At 42.5% G+C, this 14,350-nt stretch overlaps 1 protein-coding gene across 2 annotated transcripts in view; it reads left to right on the top strand.

The window, feature by feature from the left end:
• Nucleotides 1–12,077, top strand: part of GCNT1 (glucosaminyl (N-acetyl) transferase 1) — a 127,197-nt gene extending 115,120 nt beyond the window's left edge. Inside the window, exons 3-4 of one of the 2 annotated variants that reach the window (XR_004443411.1) lie at nucleotides 7,205–7,467; nucleotides 11,594–12,074. The gene's annotated coding sequence lies outside the window, so the exon portion shown is untranslated. Of the gene's footprint in view, nucleotides 1–7,204; nucleotides 7,468–11,593 lie in introns of both variants that reach the window. The other variant, XR_004443412.1, reaches the window with a different exon arrangement.
• Nucleotides 12,078–14,350: the final 2,273 nt, after the last annotated feature.

Here is a 14,350-nt window from a genome sequence, read left to right as displayed (position 1 = left end):
GCAGCAGTAGCCAGAATAACCAATCCTATAGGCCACTGTCACTGTCCATCTGACTACAAGAGCTGAGGATGATTAGATTGGCAGCAGTTTTGCCTCTAGCTCCTTGGAATGTATCTATGGAATTTCATTTTCTGATACCCAATACATGTTGATTTAATCACTTGTTAGGTGAGAATGGCCTGGTTCTTGAGCTGCATGCCAGTGGGAAACATATGTTCCCTTTCAGCAGGAGGACTCGAGAAGATTCATACTCTCCAGGAGCCTCCATCCGAACATCTGACTGTGGGAGTAACTTGGATGAGCCGTATGGGTGCAGGAGAAGGATCTTGTTTAACTAGATAATTTTGTGCATTTCATATGAAGGTTTATTGACCTTTAAGATGAAGGTACAGAAACCGGTATTGTTTGTTTTGTTTTAATTTCTGCAAAACACGGATACCACTATCACTGGCTTAAACGTTATTGGGTATTTATAATTTACTTCCTTTGCCATTAGACTCATTAGTAAATGCTTTCTGGCCCGGTTAGAATTCCCTTATTTGATTTGATGCAAACAAGATGTGTTTTCTCTTCACGACAGCTTTTCGTGCCCCTTCACTCAGAGGAGAATACTCCTGTAAGTATGTTCCTCAAAGCCCACTGAGCTCATCGTGACAACAGCTGGCATTTGTTGAGCATTTACTTACTGCATGTTCTAAGCACTTTGCATGTATTACTTCCTTTCACTCCGTAACAACCCTGGGAATGGGCACTACTTACAAAAAAATTGGCCCAATTTATAGAAGAGCAGAGAAAAGCACGAATCCATAATAAACGGCTTGAAAAACTGTTTTTCTCTGATCCATTCATCTATTTTACCATTTTAACCATCCACCTTCTTCCCCAGACCCTGGCCTGCTGTGAGTGCAGCACATCTTCTCTTTATTTTTGAGACAGGGTCTCACTCCATTGCCCAGGCTGGAGTACAGTGGCATGATCACGGCTCACTGCAGCCTCGACTTTCTGGGCTCCAGCAATCCTCCCACCTCAGCCTCCAGAGTAGCTCAAACCACAGGTATGTGCCACCATGCTTGGCTAATTTTTGTTTTTGTTTTTTTGATAGAAATGGGGTTTCGCCATGCTGCCCAGGCTGGTCTCGAACTTATGAGCTCAAGCAGTCCACCTGCCTCGGCCTCCCAAAATGCTGGGATTACAGGCGTGACCCACCGTGCCTGGCCAGCACATCTTGTTTTAAATAAGAAATGCAGGTGGGGCACGGTGGCTCACGCCTGTAATCCCAGCACTTTGAGAGGACAAGGTGGGCAGATTGCCAGGTCAAGAGATGGAGACCATCCTGGCCAACATGGTAAAACCCTGTCTCTACTAAAATTACAAAAATTAGCTGGGCATGGTGGCGCGCACACCTGTAGTCCCAGCTACTCAGGAGGCTGAGGCAGAAGACTTGCTTGAACCCAGGAGGCGGAGGTTGCAGTGAGCCAAGATTCTATAATGCACTGAGAAATAAAAGGGGCAGAAACAGAATTAATCCACAAGTCTTACTGAAACCACCCCAAAGGGTGTGTGGAGAGAGAGAGAGGAGAGAAAGGAGGGAGAGCAGTAAGCATCAACTTGATGAGGGCAGGCAGAAGGCAGGCTCAGAGAAAGGGGAGAAGCAGGAGAAGAGCAGGGCTAAGAAGCCATCAGAGGGAGTTTCAAAAAGCCCTGTCTGCCCCGGGCACAGTGGCTTACACCTGTAATCCCAACACTTTGGGAGGCTGAGGCGGGCGGATCTCCTGAGGTCAGGAATGGGAGACCAGCTTGGCCAATATGATGAAACCCTGTCTCTACTAAAAAGACAAAAACTAGCTGGGTGTGGTGGCCCAGGCTTGTAATCCCAGCTACTTGGGAGGCTGAGGCGGGAGGATTGCTTGAACCCAGGAGGCAGAGGTTGCAGTGGGGCCGAAATCGCGCCACTGCACTCCAGCCTGGACGACAGAGTGAGATTCCGTCTCCAAAAAGAAGGAAAAGAAAACAAACAAACAAACAAAACTCCTGTCTGTCTTAACACTTGTTCAAAGCATAGATTTGAGAGGGGAGCATTTTGACTTAAAGCATACGGCAATGTCAACCCCCAATTTCCAGGGACAGTCTCTGTACTAGTTTGTTCTCATGCTGTTAATAAAGACATACCCCCGACTGGGTAATTTATAAAGGAAAGAGGTTTAATGGACTCACATTTCCACATGACTAGGGAGGCCTGACAATCATGGCGGAAGACAAATGAGGAACAAAATCGTGTCTTACATGGCGATAGGCAAGAAAGAGTGTGTAGGGGAACTCCCATCTATAAAACCGTCAGATCTTGTGAGACTTATTCACTATCACAGCACTGGAAAGACCCACCCCCATGATTCAGTTACCTCCTACTGCGTCCCTCCCATGACACGTGGAGATTACGGGAGCTACAGTTTGAGATTTGGGTGAGGACACAGCCAAACCAAATCAGTCTCTGTTTAGGTGTATTTTCCAGTAGAATGTTGTTTCTCTAATGCAGTAAATACACATGTGCTCATGCATGTGTGCATGCACACACACATACATACAAAGTGAGGGGATTTTGCAAAGGAATGTAAGAGGAGCAGGTACCACTGGAAAGACAGAAAGGACTCTGTTGAAGGCAGGGAAGTGAGTGAGTCTGCAGTCTATGGAGAGAAACGTGAGGAAAAGGGGGGGATTTCTTCCTCAGGTTTATTGTGGTACAAAAGTGCTATATATTAAGATGTACATGATGTTTTGATATATATTGTGATGTGATTATCACAATCAATTAACATAGCCATCACTTCATGTAGGTAACTTTTTTGTGGTAAGAACACTTAAGATCCTTAGCAAATATGAATATACAATGAAGTATTATTATTATTATTATTATCACCATGCTGTACATTAAATCCCCAGAACTTATTCCCTTATAACTGAAAGTTTGGATCAATTGATCCAAATCCCCCCATTTTCCCCACCGGCCTTGCCCAGTCCCTGGCAACCAACTTTCTACCTTTGTTTCTATGAATTTGACTTCTTTAGATTCCACATGTAAGTGGGGTCATGCAATATTTGTCTGTGTCTGGCTTATTTCACAGGACAGAAAGTCTTTTAGGTTCATCCATGTTGTCATAAACAGCAGGATTTTCTTATTTTTCATGGTCAAATAATATTCCATTGTGTACATGCATGTGTGTGTTTGTGTGTCACATTTTCTTTATCGATTTAGCCATCAACACACAATTAGGTTTTTCCATATCTTGGTTATTGTGAGTAACACATCAATGAACATGGGAGTGGAGGGCAGATATCCTTTTGACATACTGATTCATTTTCTTTGGATATATGCCTAGTAGTGGGATCGCTAGATTATGTGGTAGTTCTATTTTTAGTTATTTGAGGAAGCTCCATACTGTTTTCCATAATGGCTGTACCAATTTACAATCCCACCAACAGTGTTCCCAGGCCCACCACATTCTTGCCAATGCTTGTTACTATTTGACTAATACTATCCTAACAAGTGTGAGGTGATTTCTCATTGTGGTTTTAAGCTGCATTTTCTTGATATTGAGGTGTTTGTTTGTTTGTTTGTTTGTTTGTTTTAGAAAAGGGTTCTCACTCGGTCATCCAGGGCGGAGTGCAGTGGTGTCATGATCATAGCTCACTGCAGTATCCATCTCCTAGGCTCAAGTGATCTGTCCCTCTTGGCCTCCTAAAGTCCTAGAATTACAGGCATGAGTCACTGTGCCTGACAAGCAGTTTTTAAATATATCTTTTAGCTATTTGTATGTCTTATTTGAAGAATGTTTATTCAGGTCCTTTGTCCATTTTTAATTAGATTATTTGGGGGTTTTTTACTATTGAGTTGTATGAGTTCTTTGTGTATTTTGGATATTAGCCCTCTATTGGATATATAGTTTGCACATATTTTCTCCCATTCTGCAGATTACATTTTACTTTTGTTGACTGTTTCCCTTGCTATGCAGAAAGTTTTTAGTTTGATAGAGTCCCCCATGTTTATTTTTGCTTTTGTTGTCTGGGCTTTTGGGATCATAATCATAAAATCTTTGCCAAGACCACTATCGAGAAAATTTTCCCTTATGTTTTCTTCTAGGATTTATTGGGTTTCAGATTTGATGTTTGTCTTTCACCCTTTTTTTGTTTTGTTTTGTTTTTGTTTTGAGATAGAGTCTCACTCTGTTGCTCAGGCTGGAGTGCAGTGGTGCCATCTTGGCTCATTGCAACCTCTGCTTCCCAGGTTCAAGTGATTCTTCTGCCTCAGCCTCCCAAGTAGCTGAGATTACAGGCGCCTGCCACCACGCCTGGCTACTTTTTATATTTTCAGCAGAGACAGGGTTTCACCATGTTGGCAAGGCTGGTCTTGAACTCCTGACCTCAAGTGATCTGCCCACCTTGGCCTCCCAAAGTGCTGGGATTACAGGCGTGAGCCACGGCACCTGGCCTTCATCCATTTTGAGTTGACTTTTGTGTATGGTATAAGATGAGGGCCCAATCTAATCTTCTGCATTTGTACATCCAGTTTTCCCAGTACCACTTATTGAAGATATTCACCTTTCCCCATCGTGTGTTCTTCATACCTTGGTTGAAAGTGAGTTGGCCTTAAATGCATGGATTTGTTTTTGGGTTCTGTATCCTGTTCCATTGCTCTATGTATCTGTTTTTACGCCAGTACTGTGCTGTTTTGATAACTATAACTTTATAATAAACCTTGAAATCAGGTAGTTGGCGGGGGGTGTGGTGCCTACAACTTTGTTTGTCCTCAAGATTAATTTGGCTATTCAGAATCTTTTGTGGTTGCATATGAATTTTAGGATTGCTTTTTCTATTTCTGTAAAAAATGTCATTGGAATTTTGATAGGAATCGCATTGACTCTACAAATTGCCTTGGGTAGTGTGGGCATTTTAATACTTTTGTATCCTGCAACTTTACTAAATTTATTGGCTAGTTCTAACAGCTTTTTGGTGGAGTCATTAGGGTTTTCTATATACAGGATCATGTCATCTGCAAACAGAAACAATTTTACTTCTTTCTTTTTGATTTGGATGCATTTTATTTCTTTTTCTTGCCTAATTGCTCTCGCCAGGACTTCTGGTAGTATGTTGAATAGAAGTAGTGAGAGTGGAAATTCTTGTCTTGTTCCTAATCTTAGAAGAAAAACTTTCAGCTTTGCACCATTGAATGTGGTGTTAGCTGTGGGCTTATCATATACAGCCTTTATTATTATTCTTTATTGAGAGATTTTTGATTACTGATTCAGTCTCCTTATTCTTTATTGGTCTGTTGAGATTTTCTGTTCTTCATAATTTAATCTTGGTAGGTTGTATGTTTCTAGTAATTTGTTCATTTCTTTTAAGTTATCTAATTTATTGGCATATAATTATTCATAGTTGTCTCTTATGATTCTTTGAATCATTTGTCAACTTTGTCAACTTTGTTTCTCTTTTCAGAAAACCAACTCTTAGTCTCATTGATCTTTTCTATTGTTTTTCTATAACAGTCTCTATTTTCTCTATTTTATTTATTTTCCTGCTGTAATCTTTGTTATTTTCTTCCTTTGCTAACTTGAGGCTTAGCCTGTTCTTCTTCTAGCTCCTTGAGGTATAAAGTTAGGTTATTTATTTGAGATGTTTCATTTTTCTTAATGTAAGTTGTTTGATTTTTTGTTTGTTTGTTTTTAAGACAGGGTCTTGGCCGGGCACAGTGGCTCATGCCTGTGATCCCAGCACTTTGGGAGGCCGAGGCGGGCGGATCATGAGGTCAGGAGGTCGGGACCATCCTGACTAACACGGTGAAACCCTGTCTCTACTAAAAATACAAAAAATTAGCCAGGCGTGGTGGCGGGCGCCTGTAGTCCCAGCTACTCGGGAGGCTGAGGCAGGAGAATGGTGTGAACCCGGGAGGCGGAGCTTCCAGTGAGCCGAGATCACACCACTGCACTCCAGCCTGGGTGACAGAGCGAGACTCCGTCATAAAAAGAGAAAGAAAAAAAAGACAGAGAGAGAGAGAGAGGGAAAGAAAAGACAGGGAAAGAAAGAAAGAGAGAGAGAAAGAAAGAAGAAGAAAAGAAAGAGGAGGGAAGGAAGGAAGGAAGGAAGGAAGGGGGAGGGAGGGGGAGGGGGAGGGAGGACAAGAAAAGAAAAGGGGAGGGGAGGGGAGGGGAGGGAAGGGAAAAGAAAGACAGGGTCTTGCTCTGTTGCCCAGGCAGAAGGGCAAGGTGTGATCATGGCTCACTGCAGTGTTGACCTCCGAAGCTCAAGCAATCCTTCCACCTTAGCCTCCCAGGTAACTGGTACCACAGGCACATGCCACCATGCCCACCTTATTTCTTAGCTTTTGTAGAGATGAGGTCTCCCTATGTTGCCCAGGTTAGTCTCAAACTCCTGGGCTCAAGCAATCCTCCCATCTCAGCCTCTCAAAGTGCTGGGATTACAGGCATAAGCCACCATGCTTGGCCTCGATATTTGTTGCTCAGTCAATATTTATTGCTGTAAACTTCCCAATGAAAGGAGATTTGAAGGGTGGTTTTAACCTTCTTCTTTATCTTAGGTGATCAATCACCTCAGTTTGCCCTGGACTGTGAGGTTTCTGGGATGCTGGATTGGGGATGCTAAAACCAGAATAAGTTGGTCATCTCATCTTTATCTTCCCCCTAAATATCCAGTATAATCTACATCAGTGCTTTAAGATGGAATTTATGTTTTATGGGCATTAGCAATTCAGAAATGTGCCTACACAGGCAAAGAGAAAGAACGGGGAGTCACAAATAGGCTTAGCCACATACAGGTGATACACTCACACTTCGAGTGTTGGGCACCAATAGGTGAAGTTTCTGATTAAGAAGAGAATTATAACTGAGCAGGGCATTGGAAGATATCCTCTTATGGAACCTGAGAAGCCTAACCCAAATTATTTGCAGCCAGGTCACCTACCTCTGAAGCGGTCTTGGGGGATGGTTAGAAATCAGCATAAGTTTAATAAAGCTGGTTCCCGTTATCACATGTCAATACATATCCTGAATTATACCTAACAAACTCTGCAGCTTCTACTTTGGAAAATCCTTCTACAGTCTATCCAGGTACTGAAGGTGCCAAACTGAGCAGTGTCCTTGAATGTTCCTGTGTCCTCCTCACACCCAGTTACTAAGACCTCTCTCCTTCACAGTGACTCCATTCACACGCTCCTGTCTTGTCATCGAGCCCTGTTCATCTCTTACCATCTTTCACCTGGACCATTGCCAGTTTCTGAGCTGCCTGCTCTTGAATGCTGGCTTCCTGAAAATATCACCAAAACAATCTGGTCATAAGACAAAGCAGAGTCTATTGCTCACTGAAGTAACAGAGAGCTCCGTCTTTAGAGTCTTGGTAACATTTCGGTGAGAGGACGACCCGATCGCACTGTTTAGAAGGTTTCGGATGCTGATTAAGGTGAGTCTGACAATGTGGGGTCTTGGCAAATAATCATGATTAAATAGTTTCAGATTAGAAGACATAGCAAAGTGAGGATTTTGAGGAAAAGAGTTCAAACAGTCTTGGAGTATAAACTGCTTTTTATTGATGTAACTCTGAAGATGTTCCTGGAGTAAAAAAAAGGAAGTTATTTGCAAGTTTTACCTTCCAGGGTGAGAGTTTCTGGAATAGGAAAGTTCTGCTGATGAAGACAGTAAACTGTGTGAGTGTAGATGGTTTTGCCTGTCACCTCCATGCCTCCTATCTCAAACTCTTCCACTCTGATAGCAGCAGCAACAATAATAACAATAGTTACAATATTAGTAGCAGCAAATATTTAGTTCTCATTAGATGCCAAGCACGGTCCTAAGCATTTTACAAATACTATCACATTAAAGTTTGCCATAATCCTATGGTATTGGCACTATTATTGTCCACATTATACAAATGTAGACACTGAAGCAGCTTAGAGAGGTCAGGTTATTTGGCCAAGTCACACAGCACCTTCCACAGTCAGAGTTCTATCAGAAATGAAAATTTGATAATTGAACACTCTTGCATAAACTTTTTCAAAGATTTCCTGTTGCCTAAAACATAAAAATCTTGATTTCTTCAAATACTACACAGAACCCTCCATGATCTGGCCTCAGTCCCACCCCTCCAGTCTTCATTGTATAGGATGCTCTACCCATTCCTGCACCACACATGACGCTGTTTCACGTCTTCATGAATAGCGCTCATTTGGGGTTTTTACTCCTGGTATCTACTCATCATCCATCTAATAAAAACAGTAGCCTGGGGAAACAGTCTCTTCCCTCACTTTCAGCCTGTTTGCATTATCCCCACTTAATGTGAACTGAGACTAAAAAGGTGCTGGGATTGTTGCACTCATCTTACAGGAAGCAGGAGAATTAACCAACACTGAGGAGCAATGGGAAGATTTCAAACTATGTCATGGGGCCGTCCTGCAAGCCCTGGAGCAAGCTGAGCCCAAGCCTTTTCATTTATATGATCCAATACATTTTATTGTTTAAGAGAGTGATTTTTTAAAGCACTTCCATCAGGAAAGGTCTTAATTCACACTGCAGTCTGCTAGAACATATTTCTTCAGGCTTTCAGACTAGAATACCCTCACCTTTCAACATTCAGCTCAGATATCACCACCTCCATGAGGGTTTTTGTTTGTTTGTGTGTGTGTGTGTGTTTGAGACAGTCTGTCTCTGTCGCCCAGGCTGGAATGCAGTGGTGCAATCTTGGCTCACTGCAACCTCTGCCTCCCGCCTCCCGAGTTCAAGAGAGTCTCCTGCCTCAGCCTCCTGAGTAGCTGGGATTAGAGGCACCCACCATTGCGCCTGGCTAATTTTTGTATTTTCAGTAGAGATGGGGGTTTCACCACGTTGGCCAGGCTGGTCTCGAACTCCTGACCTCAAGTGATCTGCCCGCCTCAGCCTCCCACAGTGCTGGGATTACAGGTGTGAGCCACTGTGCCTGGCCTAGGAGATCTTTTCTGACCATCCCTGTCCCCCACGGCCTTGCATAAATGTCCACTCTTTTCTTTGGCTTCCATAGTATCCTAGACAGAATTAATCACCATCATCTAAAACAGGCCATTGAACTTACTTGTGCACATATGTGTGATTTTTTTAAAAATCAACTTTATTCTTTAGAACAATTTTAAGTTCACAGCAAAATTAAGTGAAAAGTACAGAGAATTTTCATATACCATATATCCTCTACCCTTCCTGTCCCCAGTATTACCTCCCCACTTTTATTTATTTATTGAGATGGAGTCTTGCTCTGTCACCCAGGCTGGAGTGCAGTGGTGCCATCTCAGTTCACTGCAACCCCTGTCTCCTCGGTTCAAGTGGTTTTCCTACCTCAGCCTCCCTAGTAGCTGGGACTACAGGCATGTGCCACAATGCCTGGGTAATTTTTGTGTCTTTAGTAGAGATGGGGTTTCACTGTGTTGCCCAGACTGGTCTTGAACTTCTTACCTCAGGTGATCTGTCCACCTCCGCCTCTCAAAGTGCTGGGATTACAGGCGTGAGCCACCGCGCCCGGCTGTTGTTGCAACTTTTAATGGCAAAACCCACAATTACTTTTGCACCAACCTAATAAATCGATAAAGTCAATTAATTTGCTTAATTTTGATTAACCACTCTTAAGGGAAAAAATAATTTCAGATGTTTTTTCCTCAAATAGAAATCATAACAGTCAAGGGGGAAACATACAGACTTACTGATAACCTTTTATAATTTGGCTGAATTCAGCTTGTCTTTATTCTCCCTGTGAAATAAAACCTTACTGAAAACTAAACGCTGCACCTGAATTAAAGTGTCCTGTCAGGTTTTTTTCCTGTCCACAAATATTTCTGTTCAGGAAATTTGATCTTTAGGAATCTGATGTCCTTTCCTCACTGCCTAAGCATGTGACTGAAATAACCGGGTGGGGGAACTGATCTTTCATGTGTGGTTACAGAGCTGGGGGCTCAGGAAGGTCAAAGTTACTTCTGTTCACCAGGAGAAGAGAAGAAAGAACGAGGAGCCAGAGACAGTGCACTTTTGTGGGTCTCCAGCTGCATTCTTTCCCAAGCCATTTCTAGAATCGGCATGAGGGAGGTCAGGGTACACCTGTTTCCTAGGAAGCTGGACTCCACTTTGCATGAACTGCAAACAAGGAAATAGGGATGGAGAGTGAAAATAGGGAAGAGTATGAGTTCAAAAACTTGAAAAAATAATGTACACATTTTTGACTTAGGAGAACAACAACAAACCAGTGGCATAGGAGAGAGGAAAGCCTTCTCCAGGAATCTTTCCTCACAACTTTGCATGGTAGGCGGGCTGTGGGGAGAGACGTGATTTAGTACTGCTGTGTCACTTAACAGTTGAATCTGCCTGGAGTGCAATGGCAGAGGATAAAAAATTGCCTACTATAATTGTTACAGCCATTTAAGAACGTTTCCCTCCACCTGGGCACTATTGACATATTGGGCTAGATAATTCTTCGTTGTGGGAGTGGAGGCTGTCCTGTGCATTATGAATGGTTGGCAGGATCCCTGGCCTCTACCTGTTAGATGCCAGTGGCAACCCCAGCCCCACCCTGAGGCACCATCATTGTGATAAAGATGCCTCCAGACATTGTGAAATGTCTCTCGGAGGGTAAAATCATCCCTGCTTGAGAACTCCTGATTTATAGGAATAATTTCATTTCTATCGCAGTGCCTGTCTTATATGGGGCAGAGTGTTTACTATGTGAAAATTACTGACTAGGTACAGCTTTACCTGGGTGAACCAAATATTCATGATTGCTGCTCATATGGGACTTAAATCTGATAAGTGAAAAGATGGTTGGGTGAATGCAGGATGTCTCAAAAAGCAGATGTGATTTCTCTTAGGAATCAACCAGTGTTAAAAAGAAAAAAATGTCACCCAGCCTACTTCCTTTCTAGTCAATCACAGGAGGTTAAAAACAATCCTTGTGTGAGGCAGGCCAAGGAGTCCCCCATTAGATTCCATTAACCCAGGAAAAAAAAGCAGTAATATTGGCCAGGCGCGCTGGCTTACACCTGTAATCCCAGCACTTTGGGAGGCTGAGGCAGGCAGATCATGAGGTCAGGAGTTCGATACCAGCCTGACCAATGTGGTGAAACCCCATCTCTACTAAAAATACAAAAATTAGCCTGGTGTGGTGGTGTGCACCTGTAATCCCAGCTACTGAGGAAGCTGAGGCAGGAAAATCACTTGAACCTGGGAGGCGGAGGTTGCAGTGAGCTGAAATCATGCCACTGCACTCTAGCCTGGGCGACAGAGTGAGACCCCATCTCAAAAAAAAAAAGAAAAAAAAAAAAAAGGTCAGTGATACCTATGACAATATGACAGGCTTTTGGAAATATAAGGAAACAAGATACAGTATATTAAAAATAATTTTCAAATACTAGACTGCTTCAAAATCAAGTAAAAGTGTTGATAAAAACATAGATGTCTGGGCTCTACCTTATGTTTTAAAATCTATGAGGGTGAAGCAGGTATGATTAATTCTTTTTATAAAAAGATACATATATGTACACATATATTTAATTGAGACGGGTTCTCACTATGTTTTCCAGACTGGCTTCGAACTCGTGGGCTCAAGCAATCCACCCACCTCAGCCTCCCAAAGTGCTGAGATTACAGGCATGAGCCACCATGCAGCCAACCAGGTATGATCACTTCTTATTATTCATGGTAGTTATGTTCTGTAAACTCATAGCAAACACTAAATTAGTGAATATTGGACTATTGCTGCAAGGGGAAATATAAGGTGAGGCTCCTGAGAACCTCTGGTCACTACATTTTTGTCAATTGAAATGCCATTTGCATTCTATAGGTTCCTTTTCCAACTTCCTTGTAAAACAAGCCAGTCTCACCAGGGTTGCAAATCATCTCTTCCACGTAACTCTTTTCCCGTAGAACACTGAGCAAACATTTAAAAATGTGTTCCGCAGCATTCTGACCTGCAGAACCTACCCCTTCCACAGGTTTAACATTTTTCCATGCTTCGTCGCCTTTCGAAATGTGTGGGCCAGCCAGCACTAGCCACAAAAGGTTTAACATTTTTCCATAAATTTCTTTGGCTTTCAGCCTCACAGCAATGCTGTCCACTGCGCTTTTTTTTTTTTTTTAATCTGTCATCATCTCATGAATACACCCTTTAGCCACTCTTCCCTCTTATTCGTAGATCTAACATGCAACTGTAGATGTTACTTTAGCGCTTTCTGGAGCAGCGTCACACCCAACTGGGAAATGTCACCTTCCTTTTTAGGTGTACACGATTGTTGACTCATTCACATTGAACTGTAAATCATGCCTGAACAAAGCTTATCTAACACACATTTTCTCTCTGTAAGGCATGTCACAGCCTTCCTGCACTTACGAACACTAGACAGCGCTTTCAGTGCTATGCCTGGGGCCTATTTACTTATTATTTATTGAATATCTAATTTTAATCCCAAAAGCTTTTATTCAGTCCTCAAATTGTTACCATGAAAGAAATGATAAATTGTAATTTTATTATTACTCTATCACTGTGTATCAAGCCCTTGTTACAAAATCTCCATTTACTGTCTCCAAAAAACCAATAGAAAACCCACAAGTTATATTACCTAATGATCTATTAACAGATGACCCTAGCTTCTCCAAGTGTGCTCCCCGACCAGTAGCAACAACATTACCTTGTTTGGCTGGGGGTGATGGCTTACTCACACCTGTAATCCTAGCACTTTGGTAGGCCAAGGGGGGAAGATGGCTTGAGTCCAAGAGTTCCAGACAAGCCTAAGCAACATAATGAGACCTTGTCTCTACAAAAAATAAACAAAATTAGCCAGGCGTGGTGGCACACACCTGCAATCCCAGCTACTCAGAAGGCTGAAATGAGAGGGTAACTTGAGCCCAGGAGGTCGAGTCTGCAGTGAGTCATGATCACACCACTGCACTCCAGCCTGGGTGACAGAACAAGACCCTGTTTCAAGAAACAACAACAAAAAAGAAAAAAAAAACCTTGTCTGAAATGCAATTTTCAGACCCTAACTTAGAACTACTAAAGTAGAGACTTGGTGGTGGGTGGAGACCAGCAACCTGTGCTTTATCAAGTGGTTTTTTTTTTCTTTCTTTTTTTGAAACAGAGTCTCACTCTGTGGTCCAGGCTGGAGTTCAGTGGTATGATCTCAGCTCACTGCAACTTCCACCTCCAGGGTTCAAAGGATTCTCAAGCCTCAGCCTCCCGAGTAGCTGGGATTAAGGTGCACGCCACCACACCCAGCTAATTTTTGAATTTTTAGTAAAGGTGGAGTTTTGCTCTGTTGGCCAGGCGGGTATCCAACTCCTGGCCTCAAGTGATTTACCCACCTCAGCCTCCCAACGTGCTGGGATTACAGGCGTGAGCCACTGCGCTGGGCCTTTATCAAACTTTTTAAGTGATTCTGATGCATCCTCAAGTTTGAGAACCACCGGAATAGACAAATGTTTATTGACGTGAAAAGTTCACAATACAATGAGTTAAATAAGAACACATTGCAAAGGAATATATACAGTGTGATTCTGGTTTTGAAATATTTACACATATGCAAATGTATAAAAACAGATCTGTAAAGGTGTACTTTAAAATGGTAACAATTGTCACCACGGGGTAAGGAGGTTACAAGGGATTCTTTCCTTTTTTTTAACGTTTCATTTGAGTTTCAAATGTTTCTACCATGAATAACAATTTCTTATGCAATTTTAAACGGGAGCAAAATAAACTCCATGAGGAAGAATTTGACAGATAAGGTCCCATCTGTGTCCCCGAGTTCTACTCCCTGCCTGTGGAATCGCTCTCCTCATGCTCATAGCCATCAACAAACTGGTACCTACAGAGCAAAATTTCCCTCTGGGTCTCTCAAGCAGGCAGAAACACAATTGCTTTTCTTGATGTCCCTTAGCACAGCTGGAATTTTTACAAACACTGTGCCAAACATCACAAGAGATGATGGAAACTAAATAAGTACAGAAAGTATAAGAAACACATTTCTGAAGGGCGTTTCCGATTCAAGCACTGCTACCTGTTTCTCTTTTCATGTAATATCTGCCTTGAGATGCTCCTATGTTCATGCTTTCAGGGCCAGGTCACTCCATAAATAGCTCCTTAGCCAGATTTCTCTCTGAAGCTACAGTCTCAGCTTCACATTCAAAGGCGGCGTCTCCTCCTAAGTTGCTGGTGGGACTCTGGTGTCAGACATGATAGATGAACTCATTCCTCGTGCATGACTCTGACTTTCAGGGCGTTTGAGCCTGCACAGATTCTATATGCTTAAATATTCAATCACTTTGTAACAGAAATAATTTCATAA

This window comes from Trachypithecus francoisi, unplaced genomic scaffold (assembly GCF_009764315.1).
Source record: "Trachypithecus francoisi isolate TF-2019V2 unplaced genomic scaffold, Tfra_2.0 Lachesis_group16, whole genome shotgun sequence".
Classification (NCBI taxonomy): domain Eukaryota; kingdom Metazoa; phylum Chordata; class Mammalia; order Primates; family Cercopithecidae; genus Trachypithecus; species Trachypithecus francoisi.
Note: the sequence above shows the minus strand (reverse complement) of the source record. Positions and strands in the feature narration are given on the sequence as shown.